This window comes from Chamaea fasciata, unplaced genomic scaffold (genome assembly GCF_029207755.1).
Source record: "Chamaea fasciata isolate MVZ Bird 193981 ecotype frontalis unplaced genomic scaffold, bChaFas1.0.hap1 SCAF_10, whole genome shotgun sequence".
Lineage (NCBI taxonomy): Eukaryota > Metazoa > Chordata > Aves > Passeriformes > Sylviidae > Chamaea > Chamaea fasciata.
Window position 1 is genome coordinate 12,161,747 of NW_027094095.1, and position 20,740 is coordinate 12,182,486.

Genomic DNA, 20,740 nt, shown 5'->3' on the forward strand with positions numbered 1-20,740 from the left:
TCCTGGATACTGTTATATTTAACACTCCCACACTTAGAGGCAATGCTGTGTGCTCTTCAGCAGCCACCATGCCCAGGACCTTGGCATTCCGTTTCCCACAGAAGTTGGGCTGCTTCCCCACATGGGCACTGGGATTGCTCCTGAAAGATTGTATTGGCTCTCTGAGGCTTCCTCTCACAAACGTCTTTCCTGGGAAAGAGTAGCAGGCCCATCCCTGCCAGAGCTGGAATATCTTGGCGTGTTTTTTGTCCACGGTGTCACCATTCCTGGACTCGCCAGCCAAGGTCCCTGCCTGTGGGCAGGGCAGGACCCTGGGGAGCAGGGCAGGGGCAGCGACCCCCCAGGCCCTGTGCCCGCCGAGGCTCTCGCACGTGGCCTACCCTGTTGGCAGCTTTGCTGTTACCACTGCTGGGCTGCTCTTACAAATCAGCCCTTGGAGGGCCCTGTGTGACCAGGACCACCTTCCCTCCTGAGCCTTTCTGAAGCCCAGTGAGGAGGAAACTGGGGAGATGCAGTGTGCCAGCTGCCTGCCCCTTCTCTCCTCCTTGGGCTCTAGACACGTTCCTGATGGAACAGCACTGCTGTGGCAACCCTGTTCTTGGAAGAAGCTGCCTCTCCTCGTGGCTCAGTGGCACAGCTTTCAGGAGCTGTTTGTACGGTCTCCTCTCTGCCTTATGAATCAATGAACTGCCGCGAGGTTCCAGTGTGCTTTGCCAGCTCTTGTGTTGCTGGCAGTGCTTGCAACACTTTTGGTTGGATGTGCTGTGAACATGTCAGGGTTTGTAGCCAGGCTGGGCAAGTGGCCCCTCACAGGCGTTGTAGGGCATTTTTGACTCTTCTGCTTTATTTCCCTAAACTAATTGGATGCAAAATAGAAACCTGTGCCTTTCGACACTGAGTGTAAAATCTGCATTAGTTTGGTATTGGAATAAACTGTGGACATAATTCTTCTTAAAAAAGGGGGTCTGCTCAGGTAAAACGTGAAGTATATATGGAAGTAAGGGGCAAAAAAATTGGAAAAGCACAAGCAGTTCATGTGCTTATTCATGTCAGCAGCTTACTATTCCCTCCCTATTCTTACCCTGTGTCTGAAAGTGAAACATCCCTCATGGGAAAATAGTTAAAATTTGGTAGTACCTCTTATTCAAATTAGAACAAAACTTTATGTTTTCAATAATCCCACAAGTCAAAAAAACTTTCGAAAAGTTTTAGATCAGAAATGCCAAAGCAGGAGGTTCTAACTGCCCCATCAGTCAGAGGCAATTTCACTTGTTAAAAATCAAACCTCAGCACTGTTCTTCCACATGGCATTGGTTTCAGGCAGTGAGTGGCTTCCATGTCTCAGCTGGTGGAACCCATCCTGGAGTTCTCTGGAACTGAGGCAGCCACCCTGCTCCAACCTCTCTTGCAGGCAGAATTCCAAGTAGGAATTCAAGACTTGTGCAGGGATGAGGACATAATCCTACTAGTGTCCTCTCAACTCTTTTAAAGGAGTTTGGATTAAACACATACTTAGCATTTTCTTCTATTAATAAGAATGCATAACAAAGATATGTTGCTGCCTCTGGTGTTTGCACTACGCTGTTCCAGTAAAGGTGTTAATATCAGGAATATAAGGAACTGAAACCTTTTTCCTGGTGCTTTGGTTATTATTAGAAGAGGTGTAGACCTAACAGGATGGAATGGAAAGTGCTTCTTCAAAATATAGTGACTGATCCTATATTTTAATGCTTCCTATTATATATACACACTTGTTTATATTACAGCACAAAGTACTTTTCCACAGCACAATCAAGAGAAATACAGCATATGCATGTGAATTTATCACATTTTTGGCTGATACACTTCTGGTGAAAATTAGGAATAGAAATAGGACTATCAATACTAGGGCAATGTGACAAGTAAATTTAGACCAAAAGAGTAAGCTGCTATCTGGTACTAAACTTTGTACAAGGGTTTTCTTTGTAAGGGTACAAGAATAAACCTGAAACAATTCCACAGAATTTATTAGGGTGCAAAACAAATGTAAAATTGAAGCAAATAAAGCCCTACCTTTGTGTCCTCACCAGTTTGGGGAAGAATTTTGGAGACTGCTATTTAGGCCTAATTCTCATCAAAATATATGCTCAGATGTAACTGAAGTCCAAGCCCAGTAATAAAACCTGTGTGTGCCCTGAATTTATATGAATTATTTAATTACATCTGTAGCTATTAAAAAAAATTGGAAATGGTCTAAATTTTGAGGAAAACAAACATTATTCAAATCCCACTTCAATGTAGTTCACGCCAATTTGCCTTCCATAACAGATGCTACTTCTCTTGACAGTTTATTGAGGCCAAACCATTTCTTTCTAGCCAGAAAACTGAATAAATGACAAAAGCCATACTGGAGGAAGAGATATGTTCTTGTCAGTGGAAGGGCTTTCCTTTCCCTCAGGAAGATGCTGGTTGCACAGGAGGTTGGGTGCCTACCCAAGTGCATGTGCAGGCACACACACACACATTTGGCTTTTTCTTCACGGATGTTCATTAGCTTAGGACTGGTTTGTTTACATTTTTGCTCTTCTAACTTTGTTTGTTTGTTTGTTTCCTTAAAAGTCTGTTTTCTCTCAACTCTTCTGCTGAAGGCTAGTTTGGAACATTTTGTCAGTGTTTGGTCTGATGGTCCATTCTGCAAGTTTGCATCATGCAACTTCACGTCTCAGTTCTTGGCCCTTCTATATGTTGTCCAACTCCTTTCCTAGACTGAAGGGTGCATCTTGCCCTGTAGGGCAGTGTTCTTTTCCTGCTTTCAGAAGATAGGAAACTCTTCCACTTAATATCAAGATAACTTCAATAATCATCTGCTACTAAATCAGCGTTGCAGCCCACTGAAGGTACCATTGTGTGGAAGATCCAGAAAACTATAATTGTATCATGATTTACTAATTTATATTTTTCCCTCTCAGAGATTCTAAGCAGATCATTATACTGCTTTATTTGTGACAGCAGCAAGAATTTTAACGTGGTAGAATACTTTATGAAAATAAGCAAAATTGTCACATAATGCATTTTATCAGGATTTACAGCTATTGCAGCCAGACACAGAGAGAAGCATTTGCTTTTACTGGACAATAGTTGTACAAATCAGAAGAGAAAAATCTCAAAGGAATATTTCTGAGGGAGTTCTTCTTTCACACCAGTGTCCCCAAATTTCCCACTGCTCTTGAAGAAACAACTGATCCAGATGTATTTCACTCTTGAATCAGGAAAAGGATCCATGAGCTTTGAGTACAAACTGTCCTCAGGAAGCTTGCCTTCTCTGAGCCAGTGGTGTATCTTTCTGTCTTCTTCAGTGTCCTTTCACAGGTTGAACAGACACACACTTACAAGAAGCTTGCAAAAGCTGAATTTATCTTGACCCCAGTCCCACAAGAAGATCAAAGATTTCTGCAGAAATTCCAAGGAGTTGGAATATTTTTCCAGAAGCCATTGGGAGAATGAGAAGTAAGGATTTTGAACAGGTACAAACAATTTCAGATCTCAGATTCATGGACAGGATGTGACTTTCAACATCATTATTTCTTCATTTGTGCTGAGCTGCCAGCATGCTTCTGCCTGGGCTCTGGACAGATAGGGACAGTCAGGCACAGGGCTGAGCACTGCCCTGAGGGTCTGAAAACAAGCTCCTGGCAATGGTTTGCAAGTGACCAGGACCCCTCTGCCCAAAATGATCTGTGTAAAAGTAACATATATTCTTTACTAGTAAGATCTTTTTGGATTCCCTTTATTACTGTTACATTCACAACATGAGTGGAGACATGCTGCTAAGACTAAACTTGATGCTTGCACTGTATTATAATAAAAATTGAAGATAATTTTCCATTGAAAGGGAGAGTAAAAGGAAACCTTTCCGTCTTTACTGATGGCATAGCAAACTACCAATTGTTCAGGCTGCCACCAGCTCTGTACTGCTGTGTTACATGGGAAGGAGGCAAAGGTTTCATGCACTTTGAAACCTTTAATTTCTCTGACTAAGAAAATAATTTTGCATTATTTGTAATTTTACACATTTCATGGCTTGTCACAATCTTACTTGCATTTGAATGCAGTTTCTCTGTGTTAAATATAGCCTTCATAATAAGTGACATTTCCTGTATTTTATGTGGTGACAAATTGCAAAGTAAGAGTCTTAAAAATATTAAATGATATGCATGATAGGCCAGCAAAAACAGAAATCTTGGTGTTTCACCTCTACAAAGGGGTTCAAGCAGTAAGCAGTCCATATTCAAGGTGTCTGCAAGGACACCACAGGATGTCGTAACACATGTTGCTGTCTCATTCCTCTCTGTGCCAGCTCCTAAAAGCTGGAGCCATGACTTGGGTTAAGTGTGTTCTTGGGTACTGGGGGAAAGGCAGTCTTTTCCCTAAAGGGTTTGTGTTTAAAGCCAGTCTTACTCTGATTTTTAATTTTATTTTTTTCCCAGAATGTTATAGATAAGAATAAATTCTACTGCCAGTGGTGTACATGGTTTCTCTTGATTTTGCTGAGCATAAAAAGTGAACTATTTTTTATCAGGTTTAGGAAATATTTAACCCTAAATTGTCTGTTTCTACCCTGCAGCTCTGCATGCGAGGATCCACTGAGGACCTCAGTATACTTGCAACATTATAATTTAGAAACTGCTGAATCAAGCTTTTCCATCTGTGTGTCAAGGCAACAGATTTTACTTTCTTTGTTACAGGAAAAATCAAGGGAAAATGTTATTCAAAAAAATTTTAGTAAGAAATCACTGACCATCGCTAACATCATAGAAATGGATGGGCCAATATTAAATGAAAAAAACCCAATCCACCCTTGCATGCATTTAAGCTCTCAGATGATTCTAAGCAGTACAGCACATCCCTATTGCATGTTGCCGGATCTTCTTAATGTCAGCCTGCAAACATCCCTGGCAAATCTGTTCAGAAAAAGAGCACAGGATGTACGAGTCTCACTAATCTAAACAAGATGGGATGCTGCTTACAGGTATGCAGTTTACAAGGCATGGAACATATGTTGAGTGAGCAAAACAAAAGAAATCGTGATCATGTAGCAATCAACCATCTGAATAAGCAAGCATGCTGTGCACAAATGTCATTCATCACTTAAATGATCACCTGCATTTTCAAAAGGCTTTATTAATGTGTTTGATGACTTTTTTGCCTCTAGTGCCATTGTTTCATATTCAATTAAGTACTGTTTAATATAGTTCATGCAGACAAAAAGCAAAAGTCTTAATAAGCTAATAAAAAGTCTTAATAGACTGTAATTATAACAAAGTATCTTGATCAAGAAACCCCAACACTTCTAACCCTCTAAATCCAACCTGATTGTAACAGGATGCTTGCCAGCTGTTCAGATGGGAATGGGCCAAAATTCATCATCTAAAGTAATACCTAATTAATATTTTTTCTGCAACAGATATCAAACTCTTTTTTTCTAGACCTGAGTGCCTATATTTTCATGTATTAAACATGTCCTCAGAATCCCATTTTTGACCTCTGTTTTAGTACAGCCCAACCAGAACTTGCCCTAAAGGAACAGCTGTGAAACACCCTGGTGTTCAGATGTGCAAAAGTCAGTGCAGGCAGCAGCTCTGGGGACCAGAGCTGTGCCCCAGGGCTGCTGTGGGATGTGTAATACACAACCCGGGTCACAACTGGTCACTTGCCTCTGCTCATTAATTTGGCTCCGTGGCCTCTTGGGGTCTTAGGGCAGCAGGAGGCCAAGGGCACAAGACTGTGGTGATTTTTTTTCCTTTGTTTTGTCCATTTTTGGGCCAGTTAGTTCTGCCTGTACACTCCTATGGCTTTTATCCCACTCATGTTCCTGATCAGTGCCTGCAGAGGTGTCTGGAAGCGCACGCCGTAGCCAGGCACAGCAAAGTGAGTCAGCTGCAGCCTGCATGGCAGCACTGAGCTGTGTCCCAGCAGAGCTGGTGACGTGTCCCAGGCCTCCCACTGCAGGCAATTCTCTTCTGTAGTCAGGGGAATTTGCAGCAATTGTCCTGTCCCCAGTGATTTCCCTTTGCCCAGCTGCCATGTGGGCAGTCTGAGGCTGGCGCTGGCAGCGCTGCTCAGGAGCAGGTCAGGGGCCTGTTGGGGCTGGGCATGTCAGGGACTGGCACAGTGCTGGCACAGCCATGCCATCGTGGGCCTTTCTTCCAAACCACTGCTATGCAATGTGCATGGGGAATTACTTACAGGGGTGTCTGAGGAGTTTTACAGAGAAGCCCCATTTTACAGACTCAGAGAGAGAAAAAACACACCCAGCCGTAAGAGAAATGACAAGGAACATGAAGGAGATGAAAACCGGAGAGACAGAGAACGCAATGATAGGGAGGCAGCTCTGAAATGCTGCATGCTTTTGTTTTCTCTGTCATCTCATCTGCTGTCTAACCTGTAGCTCTTCCAAGAAAGGAACAAAATACAGCTTAGCTTGTGGAAGTAAGGAGGGCAAATTTGGAGTTGGATTTGACCCAGTTTATATAGGACCAAAAATTCTAACGATAACAGTGTAAGCCACAGAATGATGGATTGGAGTGAAGCGCAGAGATGGGCATGGAGGGAGGCTCTGCAGGGCACACTTGGTATTTTAAAAACAAAGTGCAATAAAAAAAGACACATGTACATGTGTCTGTATGGAAAAACCTGACCTTACCTCCAAACAAACTCTAAACTGAATTTTGCAAGTGGGACAATAAATTTAAAAGGAGAGGCTCGTATTTTCCTTCTCTAGACCTTATTCTGCTTCTGTTTTCCCCTGTGAGAGGAAGGTGAAACAAAAGTGGAGTTAAGCCATCTTGTAGTAGGAGCAAGACAGTGCTTCTACAGCCTGACAGCATTGGCTAAGGCTGATGTTGATGAAATCCCTTTGGTTTTTTTGCTGATGCTTTAAAATATTCTAGGGGCAGTGATTAAAATATTTGAAACTGACAAATGGCATGGAGAAACCAACCTTTGGGGTGCACAATCTATATGGATATTTCAAAAGACTGATTTCTGGAGTCTAAAGTCCCTCCAACTGAGACATTGAAAAATGTATTCTGACCAGGAAATATAATTTTTCTTTATTTTGAGCTTCCCAGCTTTTGTTGGCTTGGAACATGCAGAAATATAATAAAAAACTGTTATCCTTTAAAATTTGGCATAAAGATACAAACTATTTACCTTCTTTAAAGAACTTAATTTAAGAGCTCTCCCTTCTGTCCTCTCCCAGTTTTTAAGAATGCATGGGGAGAATTTTAAAAAATGAAAACTGTGTGATGGTGGGATCGCTTGCTTGACATTTCTCAACAAAAACAGAGTTCTTGGTTTCAGGCTATTTTTCTAGCCTGAATGAATTTTCATGGCTACATCATAAACCCTTGAAAATCACAGTTTATAGGGAAATGGGTGATACAACCTTAGTTATGATATATAATGAGCTGCCATTCTAAAAAAAAAAATTGTTAACTCCTTCTGGGAACTTGTGACTATATTGTGATGTTCATGCACCATCTGTTTGGTTATATTCCAAAAAAACGTGATGGTGAAACATGTATAGTCTAAGTGTCAGTTTAGATTAAGTGATCAGCTCCATGAACTACAAACACAGACGCACACCTACGCAGCTAATCAATCTAGACTTCATTTGTCACTTCAGTGCATATCATTTGCAGAGGAGAGAACAAACTCGTATGTTTAATGTGGTTAACTTTGCAATAAGGAGGCTTTTCCTGATCTATATGTTTTCCCTCATCTATAATTCTGTTTTGGTAACAAAATTTGAAGCTGGGGAGCTACACTCTCAGGAATGCTGATGTTGGCTTAGAAATCATGACTTTTGAGATGTAAAGATTTGGGAATCTTATTAATTTAGTCTCTAGGCCCCTTAAAAACATAGGCATGATTTTCACAGATTAGCAGACGTCCAGGAGTGGGACTTTGTACAAGTTCTAACAATCAGCAATTATTTGGCCAAGCAAACACTTTCAGCAGGTGGTTAATAGGGTCTGCATGGTGTGTATCAGGCAGGGGCTGGAGCTGCAGGGCTGAGCAGTTCTCTGGCTTTCACTGCTGCCCTTTCACGCTCAGCACTTGTGGGTCACAAAGCCAGCAAGACTGCAGGTACAAGGAAATTTCATTGGCTTAGTGCAGCCATCGGAAGTTTTTAGCCAAAGAAATTTCAGCAGCTGGGGATGGATATATTGGAATTACTGGCTAAAAGAAAGCAGAACAGATCTTCCCCCTCCCTGCTCTGCACAGAAGGAATGAATGAAGCGTAGGGATTTCAGTTTAAGTTAATGCTGTGTTAGCTGACGCACAGGCAGCTTCAATTCTCTTTAATTATTGCAGCATTAAGTGACAAAGTATTTAATCAGCAAGCTAACAAGTGCAGTGGCTGATTGCTCTGTGCATGCACTTGTGTGGGGGTGTGACTGAAAAAAGTAAATAAAATTACTTTCCTTGCTTTAAATGAAATGGGATCCCTAATTTTATTACAGCTGCAATCGGTTTAGAGGCATGATAGAGCAATAAAAATTGATTCTATCCTGTTTTATTCCTTTAACAAAGTATTTAATTTAAAAAGCTAATACTGTAATTTAACTGTTTAGCTTCTTGAGGTATGAATTTAGGCCTTATTTCCACAGTGTCTGTCAAGGGAATGATCCAGCAGTCTTATCTTGATGTTGTATTCTTGCATCTAAAGCACACTTCTTTCTATTTGCCACTGATCAGATTGAAGATTGAGCCTCCTTTTCTTAGAAAGGTCTAGAAATCATGATCCAAGTACATAAGCTTATTAACTTCCAGTATTGCAATTCATTACATCAAGGTCTTAAGATAAATACTGTGAAAACCCTCTAACTGCTGCAAGCCACTTACTGGCTTAGTAATGCAGATTACCATCAACATGTCACCCTGCACTATGCTCGCTGCTGGGTTCCTGTTGAATACGGTCCAGTTCAGGATTTCTGTCTCAGATCCAAACTGCACAGACCCTGCAGTTACCTGTGAGATTGTCACTCTACTGTACTAAAACAAAACTGCATGAACTGGCAGAGGATGATTTGCATGGTCCTTTCGTGCCACTGACTTTGTGGATCTCACACACATGAACTGGAAATGGCCCATGCACCTGTTCTCTTTCAGATTCAGAGCCAGAGCTTCCAGTTCCAAGCAGAATGCTTGCTGAACCTGATGTTCCAGGCAGATGGGGGACTCCACGTGTTAGGTACCCACCAGTCAGGAAGGAAAACCTCATGATAAGCAATTTCTGAAACTAAATCAGACAGGAGGCAATGGTGATAGGTGAAGGAACTCAGAGAAATAGTGAGTCTGTATTAATTTATGTGGGCATTAGTGTGAGAACAGTGGAAACTCAAATGTGCTTTGGAGTGAGCGAACCAACTAACTAACTACCTAGTTAAGAGCTTCTTTTGTAACTCTCTAAGAGGGAGAAAGAGACTATTCAATTAATTGATAAAAAACATGACTCACAAATGCAAAATCACCTCTTGTAGCTGAGTGGCAAAATTCCTAAATATTCATTGAGATCTTTGTCATTGTTTTCAAAGAACTTGTAATTTCAGCCATAATTGATAATTTACAGTTGGGGCCATCCCAGAAACGTGGGCCCAGCAATGGGGGCTGAAATCACTCAGGTGAAAAGGCTGAAGTAGCTCTGATGTGACTAGGTGGTTTGTGGAGGAGAATGGTGCAGAGCACACCACCACCCAGCCCTGGGAGTGGGGGACAATGGCACATGCCCACACCTCCTCCTACATCCATGCCTGAGGCAGCAGAAGTCATCAAAAATCTGTAGCATTTCCTCCACTCTTTATCAACAGCAACACTCCTGGGAAGTTTGTTTTTTGAATTTACAGTAGAGTGCTGGGGGAGGTTAGCCTGAGAAGACAGACGTGGAAAACAGACCCTTGAATATGAAGTTGACAGGTTTTATTTAGAAAGCTGGCATATGCACTGGCTGCATTCATATCTGCAGTGTTCCCCAACTTGACAGGCAATCTAGAGTATGGTGTATATTAAAGAGAAGTAGTTTTGAACTCAGATTTTGGTTCCCTTCATACAATTCCTGTAACACTGAACATTTTTAGACAAGTACTGGTTTTGTTTTTCAGTAAAGACTACATGGCTTTTTTTTAACAGCTCACTGAAAAAAAAAAGTGCAGTAGCATAAATCTGGCTGCCTAGTTAGGCAAGTTTACTTGCATTTTTTTAATGCAAATATAATATCAGAGTTGATCATAAAAGCCTGCCTGATCACAAAACCAGAGTTGATCATTAAAGAGGGTATAGGAATACATGACAAAGTTTTTTATGGTTTTAATTTTATCTCAGAAATAATGCCCAGCAAGTGGAACATTCTACTAACTACATAAGCAATATCAACATAACCAGAATTCCTTTGAATTTCTCAGTCATCTTAGGAGGATGGGTTGATTCTGCAGGTTTTGTCAGACTAATACCTTTCCTCTGAGATGACAACGTAAAAATGGCCTGTTCATGGGATCTAATGTTGAGTTATATCACCTCATTCAAAAATAAATAAACATATAAGAAAGACATGGTTTCTCACCCATGTGCTATTGACCTGGGTTCAAGTCCTGACTCAAGAAGATGTCTTTGGAAGAGCACTTAAACACAATGCCTGTGTTTACACGCTTTTCTGAGGGGGAGTTGGGCTGCAGAATGTGTGCAAGTTCTTTCTTCAACTAAGATAGAAGAAAATGTATGCAGTACTGTTGTAAACCTTTCAGAATGGGAAAAATTAGGAAACCTCAAAAAACCTTCCAAACATAATTGTTGAAGTGTATTGGTCCAGAGTCAAGGTGTTGCTAGATCTGTGTAATGAAGACTACCAGGCTGTACTTTCAATGTTGCACTTCAATAAATTTCTTTCATTTATTGAAGAGGGGTTTCCCACACAAGCCTTCCCTTGTGTGTAGAAGTGTTACTGAAGAACTCTGTCATGTAATTTCTTAACCTTGACAAGCAATTTCTGATTGCACACAGAGCACACCACCATCATTGTGATGCTCCTTCGTGACTCTAGAACCACAGGATTGGCTGCTGGGGAAGATGTAGGTCCTGGGAAAGCAGCTGAACAGTTTGTAGATAACCTTAAATTGGTCCCAATGGTTAAAAATTATCAACTATTTTAGAGTTATTATAAAATAACTTCTTTAAAGTAGCAAATGGAAAAGCCTTCTACAACTTTCAAAGCAATCTCAGAGATGGCTCAAAACCAAATAAAAATTAGTTAAAGTTTTATTATGCAAGTTAAAAGAATTTAGGTTTTGTATTAGTCTCTGAAATATTTTCTTGCTTGGATTTATACAGACTTTTCAATATATCCCATGAGTTTTACAGTTCCCTTACAGATCTTCCTTATATTGATTCACTGAGAGCAAGGGTGAAAAGAACAGAAAATAAGCATATGACAAAAAATGAATTATTAGGATTTCTCCCAAACCAGGGGGCTTAATTATGTAAGTACTCTACAGGGAAACAACTCCAGGTGTTAAAGGCTTTTTAGCTCAGGAGATTATGAGACCCAAAGTCTGGCACCTGAGTGACTCAGAATGAAGATGGGGGTGATTGTTCTGTGACCAATCAGCCCATTCCCTAAGTAATATCAGGGAATCTCCTCTCAAGGGAGCTGTTTCTGAGTCAGAGATTTTCAGATTAGGCCTTATAAAGCAAAGGGTTTACCCTCTCTTCCCTCTCCCTCCCAAAAAACCCCAAACCCTACCAACCAAAAAAGGGGCTATGTACTTCTTTGCAGTATAAGGTGTTTCAGCTTCTGTGTGGAGCTATGAAGCCTGAAGAGCTGGAGGAACTACAGAAAGCTGATTGTTTATTGACTGGTAAGTGAAATGAACTTGTGGTTTTAATCCAAACCTCACAAGTGCATGTTCAGATAATAAATCCTGTAGCTATTGGTACTTCTGTTTTGGTAATCTTAAGAGAAAGTTCCCTGGAACTGTCATTTGGGGCTGAGGCTGAAAGGCAAAAAATAAGGGTCAGGAATCACACTGTCAAGAAGGTTTCCCCTTTCATTTGTCCACTAGATGCTGCTTCTGATTACAGCTAGAGATTGCTCAAAGTAAAATGATGCTCATGGGGGAGGATGCTACTTCATGGTCTGAGAGGTCTGAAATGAGCTTGTGGCAACAGGGAGAGTTATTCCCTGACAGGAGAGCCAAGCTTCTGGAGAACCATGGACTAGAAGATAACATGATAGCAGTGTTTTGCCTGTTAACAGTATAAATACTCTGGCTGTTTTCTGTAGGCTGAGTTCTGGCTGGACTAGCCATCCAGATTTATGGCATCTCAGTGGTTTCCTGGCACTGCCTGCTGTCCAAACCCTGGAGCTGGTTTCTACTGGAAACTAAGTACAGCAACACAGGGAGCATAGATGCATATAGAAGTGAGAAGTACAAATGGAAGCGATAATTTTGGTGTGATCCTTTCCTAGATTTTTAAGGCTCTTGCTGTACTACGCTGGCATGTAGCAAATATTTTTAATAGATACTTATTTTTGCTTGGTTAAAATGAAATATTTAACATAGCACGTTTTCTGTGTATCTGGACAAAAGGGAGTAAACAGAAGAGGGGCAAGGACAGGGAAAGGGGAGAAGAGAAAATCTCTGAAAAAGCTGAGGAGCTTTCCAAAGAACAAATAGTAAGATCTACTTTGTGGCTAAACTGATTAGCTCTCATATAATCACATCTCAGCTGATGAACTTTGTGATCTTCCTCTGTAGAGCCCTCTATGGCTGTTCTATTTCATTCCTTAAGAAGATTAGGTGGGTAATCCTGAAGCTCCACAAAACCACCTGTTGTTTGGGCTGCTGTATAATACGGCTTTTGAGGCAATCCTTTGACAGTTCAGCAGCAGGATTGTGAGTAGACTCAGTGGTTTGTGTTCCTGCTGGTTGCAGTCTGTGTGTGCTGCATGGCTCTCTGGGCTGAGTTTCCAGCAGCATGAGTAGCTGGCCCTTAGGAAAACCCCACCCAAACAGCCTCCCCTCTCTGCTGCTTTCCCCTCCCGAGGGAGCATTTCTGTCTGCAGCAGCACTGCTTTCCTTGCTGTAATGACATTTGGAGAGTCTGTGTCTTTACCATCTGGCTGTTCTAGGGTTTCAAATGCACCAGGTGTTGGTAAATTCATCCGCTTCATCAGGAAGGGTGCCTGGCACTGTGTCTAGAACAGAATTATTAAAGAAAACAAAAATAATCTAAAAGCAGATAAATTGTTTGGAGAGAGAGAGTAAATCCAGGAAAGCCAGTCAGTTGCAGGTTGAGCTGTAAACAATAGTCATGCCAAAACTGGGTCAAAATCCTTGTTCTACATAATCTGCTGGGACACAATGGTGACTGTTCAGGCTGGGATGTTTTCCTGTAAGCTGCACTGTCTGACCATCCTACTGAAAATGTCACTCACTACAAACGAAATTCCTAAATTTAAACCCACAACCCTAACTCTGGAGGAACTTTTCCTCAGAAGAGTTCAGAAGCCTGTGACAATAGAATGTATGTATAAGATATAGTTAAATACTCTGGGTTTCTTGTTTTTCTGCTCTGCCAATGTTAAGGACACAATCTAACAATATGTTAAGCTGGTGCTTAATTCTAAGCACCTTAATGATCTAATGGTAGTACGCAGTTGTGTGGCTGTTTGTCTGCTTTGATTTAAAGACTTCCTTAAATGCATTGCTGATTTTGGCCTTCTCCACCACAGGTTAATACATTGTGATTAAAAATGAATAAGTGGAGTCATATCATCAGCCACAAAATTGTCTTTGTCAATCCATTAAAATAAGATTATTCTCAAGTATGTTTATTCTTTTTCATCCACCCCCCCCCCCCCCCCCAATGAAGCCTGTGAGGGAAGGAAAAATAATTTTCAAGTTATAAGTCTTATTATAAATGATAGAGGGATTTCAGACAAAGGCCTTAAGAATGTCTTACATTTAGTGCCTTTTTAAATGAAAATATAGACAGACATTAAGTAGTTCTCCCATGTCCTGCTTAGACATCTGTCTTTCCAACCCTACAACAGTATGTTTTGGTCAAAGGGTTTTTCAACATCTGGGGAATACATCCTGGGAGTAAGAGTTGCACACTGCTGGTGTCCTCCCTTAGGGCTGTGATGACAGGTAGAGCTACAGCTGTTTGCTGCAGTTAGATTGCAAACACAAGATTTTGTGAGCTATGGGTGCTGAGAAAATTGTGTAACAATTCATCAGTGCTTTTCTGACTGTGAAAATCTGATTTCTTTTTTAAAAAAGAAAACATATGGCTATTGCATTTGATTAATCTGTTTCTTCACATTCCCTGGCAAGGAACAAAGGGGTCACCAGACTCAAGCATAGATAAGTCACTTCTGGTTGCCCTTCAATTTGATCTCTAGTAATCACCATTAATGTTGGTGCAGCTCAATTGAATGTTTTGTTTTGCAAAATGAGTCTGTGTGGTTAGCACTTTTCATGCTTAAAATGGCTCAGTAGAAAAAGAATTATCTGAAAAATGTTTTTGACAGGGTGTCTTAAGTGGCAGAGTTGGAGAAGAAAACAAAAGATTACTGTTGTGAGGATCAATTTTATCAGTGGTGCTAAGGGTAAATGGAAAATGGATTAATCATCCTCTTCCTGACAGTGCAGGGCGGAGAGGGTTAATAACATGGGTATTTTTTCACTATGTTCTTCTGGCTGAGGAAGCTCAAGGTAACCAGATGTAGGGATTTGGTTTGATTGACAATTTATTCATCAAGGCATTGATTGTTTCCTGCCATTCAGCTTGTAGACAGGTTGTTGAGTAAAGAAGTGTCTAATTAAAATTCTTTTGTGGTGTGATTCCCCTAGAAACACATGGAACCAACAGTTGAGACAGCAGAAGAATTTAAAAGTACTGTTTTCCAGTGTTTCAAAGTACCTGTTTTGCATGATCAGTTTAGAAACCTGATTGTGGAGGTTTGTCCTTCGACGTAGCTGCCCTGTGAAGTTTCAGGCACGTGCCTCTGCTTTCTTTTTGCTTTTGGCTAATGGCTTTGTATTTTCTGATGACAACTTACCAGGGGAGAGCTGTGATAAACTGGAGCTTCTCTCAAGATAAAGAATAAACAAACCAGGGAATTTAGTCTACTTTTGGTTGAGGGGGTGAATTTGAGTTGTTGATGGCTTCTTTTCTTCCTCAGAAATTGATGTGTGAACTTAGGAGTAGAAAGGAGCTTATCTGTTTTAGCTCTCTGAAGGGTAGGAAATATTATAGGGGAAAACAGCTTTTTGCTTGTAGCAATTACATGAATAGCAGAATTTAAACATCGAAAATTCTCCCACTCCAGGAAGTCAGCATGCTATAGCTCAGCCTTGTGGTTGCTCCCATTGTACTGGTAGTCATTTTCTGTCCAATAGTTTCTGTAAGACAAATAGTCCCTATATGGCAAATATCTCCTCCTGCTTACTCAAAGAATTACACTGCTTCCCAGCCTTCCTATCTCCCAAAGTAAGTGTTAGACAAACTAGGCTGACACAGGGATTGTAAAATCCCAAATGTTTTGAATGGGGTGCTTCTAAAGGGTAAATTAACGCTGAGCAAGCACAACTTTTTAACTGTTATACATTTCTATTTCTATCTTGTAATCTGTAAGACAGCAAAAACCCCTTATTCCTAGTAGAATACTCTTAATTGTATCTTGCAGAATTGGAGAACTTTGAGTGGCATTACATTCCAGAGCACTGAGATAGAGCTACAAAACACTGAGAAATATAGGGATAAAGACTTGTGAGTAAAAAAGTGATTGTAACTGCATTTAATGCAGATATTTGCATATTCCATGATGATAAAGGGATTAAATGAGACTTCTTTTAGATCAGTATAAAAGGATCTTTCAATATTGTAGTCGTTAATTCTGGATTTTACATAAAATACTTGTAAATCAAGCAATTTCATGTCTAGGTATTTCTAGAAGCTGACTGCAGTGTCACTGAACTGTTTGAAATAGGAGGAAATAAGCATTGTATGGCTTGAGACAGTGAGAAAAGTCAAGAAGTCACCTCTTAGAGAAACAAGGCCTGGACAGATGAAGAAAATAAGTTGCTGGATACTTTATTTATTATTAAAGTTTTTGGCTATGGAGAATCTGTATTGCTTAATGAGATAGTTTCTGAGTATTTAGTTGTAATACTTTCATGAGGATGCAAGTTGGCCACAAACTTGTAATCCTTCTGATTGTGCAGAGACTCTGATAGAAGACAGCAGATAGAGCACTGTCACTTGTAGGCAGTGGTACTCATAGACCTGCTGTTAAATTTTCTTCTACCTAAAGAAAATGTAGTAAACCTCCCTTGGAGCTTAAGTGAGATAGAGAAGAATAAATCATAGGAAAGATCTGGAGCTATCTGAGTATCTAGAGGTGCTTTCTTTCAATTTACTATTTTCCTAATGGAAGATGGACTTTAGTCCCAAAAGTGGCAAACACATCATTTGACTACATGTGGGAAGAATGTGAATAATTATGTGGTGTGATTTATTTTGCATCATTGAAAGCAGTTTTGGTTTAATCAGAAATCATAGAAAATGTGTAACTAAAAAGCTTTCAAAATCTATGGGTTAAAAATGTCACTTAGTATGGGTTTATAACAGCTTCGTTTGTCCATTCTGTACTTGGAGCTGTATGGCAGGACACAATCACATGTATAGCACAGTGATTTATAGAGCTGAGGGCAGACACTAATGAGAAAAAGCTTTTAAAATAGAGACTTGTATTATATAATTTACGTAGCTATGGCCATAAAAATTTTAAAAATACTGAACCGATAGTTTCTAGGCTTAAATGTAAAAGTGTCCAAGCTTTATACCCTTATGCATATGAGAACTATAGTAGGAAAGAGCTGACAATAAATCTGGAGGACAGCTATATCTTGCTAAGTGGCACTTCAAAACTTGTATTAATTCTAAAAGATGAAGTCAAACTTGCCTTTTCCCTCCCTTCCTTATGCAATGAGGAGTTTGGGGTTCAGCTGGTGCTGGGTTTTTGTACTGTAGATGAATAAATACTGTTTGTACACACATAGAGGTACAGGTTGGAGAGAAGCCTATGTTATTCAATACAATACAGGCAAAAAGTTTTTAATAAATTATTTATCTAAAGACTTTTTGTGGTAGTGAAGGCAATGCCCAGCCCTGGCTGGTACAAGTCAGCAGTGCTGACATTAGAAGCTCAGGGCTGAGTGAGTCCCATCTGTTGCCAGGTGATAGAGCCCATCATCGGCTCTCACTCCTGTTTAGTAGTTGGCTGGAATTGCTGTGCAGTAATGTGGAAGGGCACTGGCAGCTCTGGAACACAGCTCTGCACACAAGTAGGAAACAGCTGTGTAGGGAATGCTTCTGCCTACTTGTCCCAAGTTATGAGGACCCTCTGCAGTGAGCTGGGTTTGAACCATACCAAATGTCTTTGCAACTATTAGCAGTTGTGTCTCTGTCAAAAAGTCCTGCTTGTGCTTTTGAGTTGACAAAGGTTTTGCTAATAACAAGAGTAAAGGAAAGAAGTAAAACGTTATAAATAGCATTTCTAGTAGATAACTTCATCAGCAAATAAAAACCTTACTGGAGAGTCGAGTGATCTATTGTCTAGGTACCTTGACATACAAATAAATTCCCAGTTCTTGAATCTTAGTTTACCAAGGCATGTAATGCTAAGTATGTTTGGGGTTTTTTCTGACTGACATCTAGTAACTGGCTCAGTAATACCAGAGAACTGTTCTTAAGGCTATTGCAGGGCAGTCTATGCGTTTCATACAGCTTCCATAAGTAATGCTGGAAACATTACAGTGGTATTCCAACCAGTAGCTCAGAGTGGGGCCAGCTTGGGCTCCCTGTCCATGAGGGACTTGAATGATGGTCAGTAAACATCTATGCGTTACAGAAACGAAATAAACTTTTACTGCACTTTCTTAAAAATTCTAAAAACACTCCAAAAAACAAAATAAAACAAAGAGAACTAATTCAAGGACTAGTGGACTGTCAAACTTGGATTTTATTTGTGAAGAAATATGAGGGGTTTGTTTTCTTTGTTAGTTGCTTTTAGCAGCAGGATTGAAGCTATGTAAGAAACTGTAATGGACTTCTGTAAACCAGGAATAGGACAGGTTTATAAAGCTCACTCCTACCTGTGGAATCACTGGAGATCCTGTAGGGTGGATGACCTTCCTTTGGGGTCAATGCTTCCTTTCACTAGAAACTGTTCAGGGGCTCAGTTACATATCCTGGTGAGTGTTGCCTCAGCACCTGGGAAAGACCTTGCCTGCTACCCCAGGTAATTTTTCTGTGTCATAGCTGAGGAGAGAAACAGGCAAGTCTTTTGCCCAGCCCTGAGCCAGGCTGGAGGCCAGTGCTGTGTGGGGTGCACGCTGGATGACTGCTTGTAAAACCACTGTCTTGTTCAGATGCAAAAACCAAGGATTATTTTAACACTGTATTTTTGAGGTAAGTAGTTACGAAGGATGGTCAGAAACAGCCTGTCAAACTCTACTGCATGAGGAGGAGCTATTGCATTCCCAAGTACAACCTCTAAATTTTTGGCACCTTGGGATCTACTTCAGCTATGAGAGCTGTTTTGTGTGGTACAAAGCCTGGAGTGAGTCCTTTGTATAATATAGCATGAGTGGGCTTTTGCATGCGTATTGGTAGAAACAGCTGTATTAATATACCTGTTAGTTCACATTCCTGGTGAGTTACCAATTATTCTAATTATAAAACAATTTATCTTTCTTTTTTTTAAGAGTTCTTCATTCCCAAACAATAGTCAGTCTTAGAGGAAGCTACCAGGGGACTTTTCAGCCAATTAATTAAAAAAAAAAGTAGTGTTTCCTGAATGTATGATTTTTCTTGGCTTTTGTTAGATTAATAATTTAGTAAATATAATTGAGTGTCTTTAATGAAATTTTCTCCTTTCAAAGTGTTCTTGTAGGTAAAAGAAAAATACCTATTTTTTTTTTTTTTGTGCTTTCATGAAAGAATCTCATTTTCCCTCCCTTCAGGATGATCTAATGCTGCAGCAAATAGGGGGTGGGGAGTGGAGGGGAAGGGTTGAGCAGCCAGGTTGTTCAAGCATTGCTGTCAAGTTTGAATGGCCAGTGCAAATTAGTTGCTTTTCATAGCTTACGTCTTTGTAAGCACTTTGCATATCACTGTAACTTTAACTGAAGGAAGCTTGGTGACAGTGCAGTGGTAAGAAGAGAGGTCTGGAAGTACAGGTGAGGCATGAGGACAGCTGGAGAAGCAGTCTGCTCTTGCTTTACCTGCCCCACATGGACACAGCAGAGGTGCAGTGTTGATGGGCTGGGATCTGCTGCTCTGTGCACAGCGTTGGGGTCAGGGTGAGTCCAGGTGCCGGTGCACTGGCAGCTTGACACATCTGTGGCTCTTAGTGAGTTCTCCTGGCCTGCTGCCCCTTCCCTCTTCCAAATGGTGCTCCTTCACTGTGTGCTCATAGCATGAGCTACATGAAAGAGAGGTTCCCGGTTGCTGCAGTCGCTGCCCCAGGGGCTATTGAAGGGTCAATCTGCAGGGTTCTGGCTGCCAGCCGGTGCCCCTCCCTCACATGACTCATGGGCTCCAGAGCACCTCATGTCATGGAAAAGATAAGGAAGGATGTGGCCATCCACCCACCAGCAGCTGGGCTGAATCAGACATTGTATTAAGCAGGTCTGTTGATTTCTGCTGGAAAGAGAAACAAATGGTAAGCAAGAGAGTAACATGGGCTCTAGTTTCAGCATTAGCAGAGATTTGTAGCGGAAAATAATGCCTCTTGTTCCCTAGAGGCTGTCCAGCACATTGTCTGCTGCTGTGGGCTACATGCTCAGCAGCCAAAAATTGGCACTTGGGGAACAGATATTCAGTATTTTTGCCTAATTCTCCAGAAGTCCTATTGGGAACGAGACCAGGAATTCGCTGCCTGGCATGAAAATTTTATGTTAAATAGTTCAAATGTTTAGTCTAAAAAATAAAAACTCCCATCCTTTCACAACTGGAATAAAGAGCAGAATATTCAGGTAAAAATAATTTATGACAGTAATTATGGTATAAACCAACTTTTCAGCAGCCAGTTGCTTAAATTCCTTCTTCCCCACTCCACACTTATCAAACCTGTAGGGAAATCACTGCAAGAAACACCCCTTCTGTCTGCTATATTCATCAGAAATAGGATGTTGTATGTGAACACTAAACTGTGTAATGAAAAAAGGATCTAATATGCAATGATCTGGAGGATCAAGAGGTCAACCAGTTTTCTGAAACTAAGTCTAATTTTTACTGGCAACATCTAATATTAATTACTAAAGCTCACACCTTTCCCCATCAAATTCTGAACATTTATGCACATTAATGTGAGACATCTAATAGCTTGACAGCTTTAATTTTTTTCACTGTGTGCATTTCATTTTGTTTAACCACAAGAAAACTGAACTTCTATTTATTATGGGAAAAATTGATTCAGAATAAATCCTGACAGTTTGAGTTACTTCTGAGCTTTTGTATTTAATGGAAACACAGTATGAAATCCCTTTCTATGCTCCCTGTGTGGGAAGGGGGGATTTGACAGCAGGAGAGCAGATATCACCACTAATAAAAGTGACTGCGTGGCAGGGTGGGACAGGCATGTTGTGCAGTCATTTTTCTTCAGGACTCTTCCCCTGCAGGAAAGCCCCAG

General features: G+C 40.7%; 1 long non-coding RNA gene across 2 annotated transcripts in view; it reads left to right on the plus strand.

The window, feature by feature from the left end:
• Window positions 1-11,623: 11,623 nt before the first annotated feature.
• The window catches only part of LOC136294918 (uncharacterized), a 78,979-nt gene continuing 69,862 nt past the window's right edge, over window positions 11,624-20,740 (plus strand). The window contains exon 1 of one of the 2 annotated variants that reach the window (XR_010722524.1): window positions 11,624-11,894. This is a non-coding gene — a long non-coding RNA (uncharacterized lncRNA). The remainder of the gene's footprint in view (window positions 11,895-20,740) is intronic. The other variant, XR_010722523.1, reaches the window with a different exon arrangement.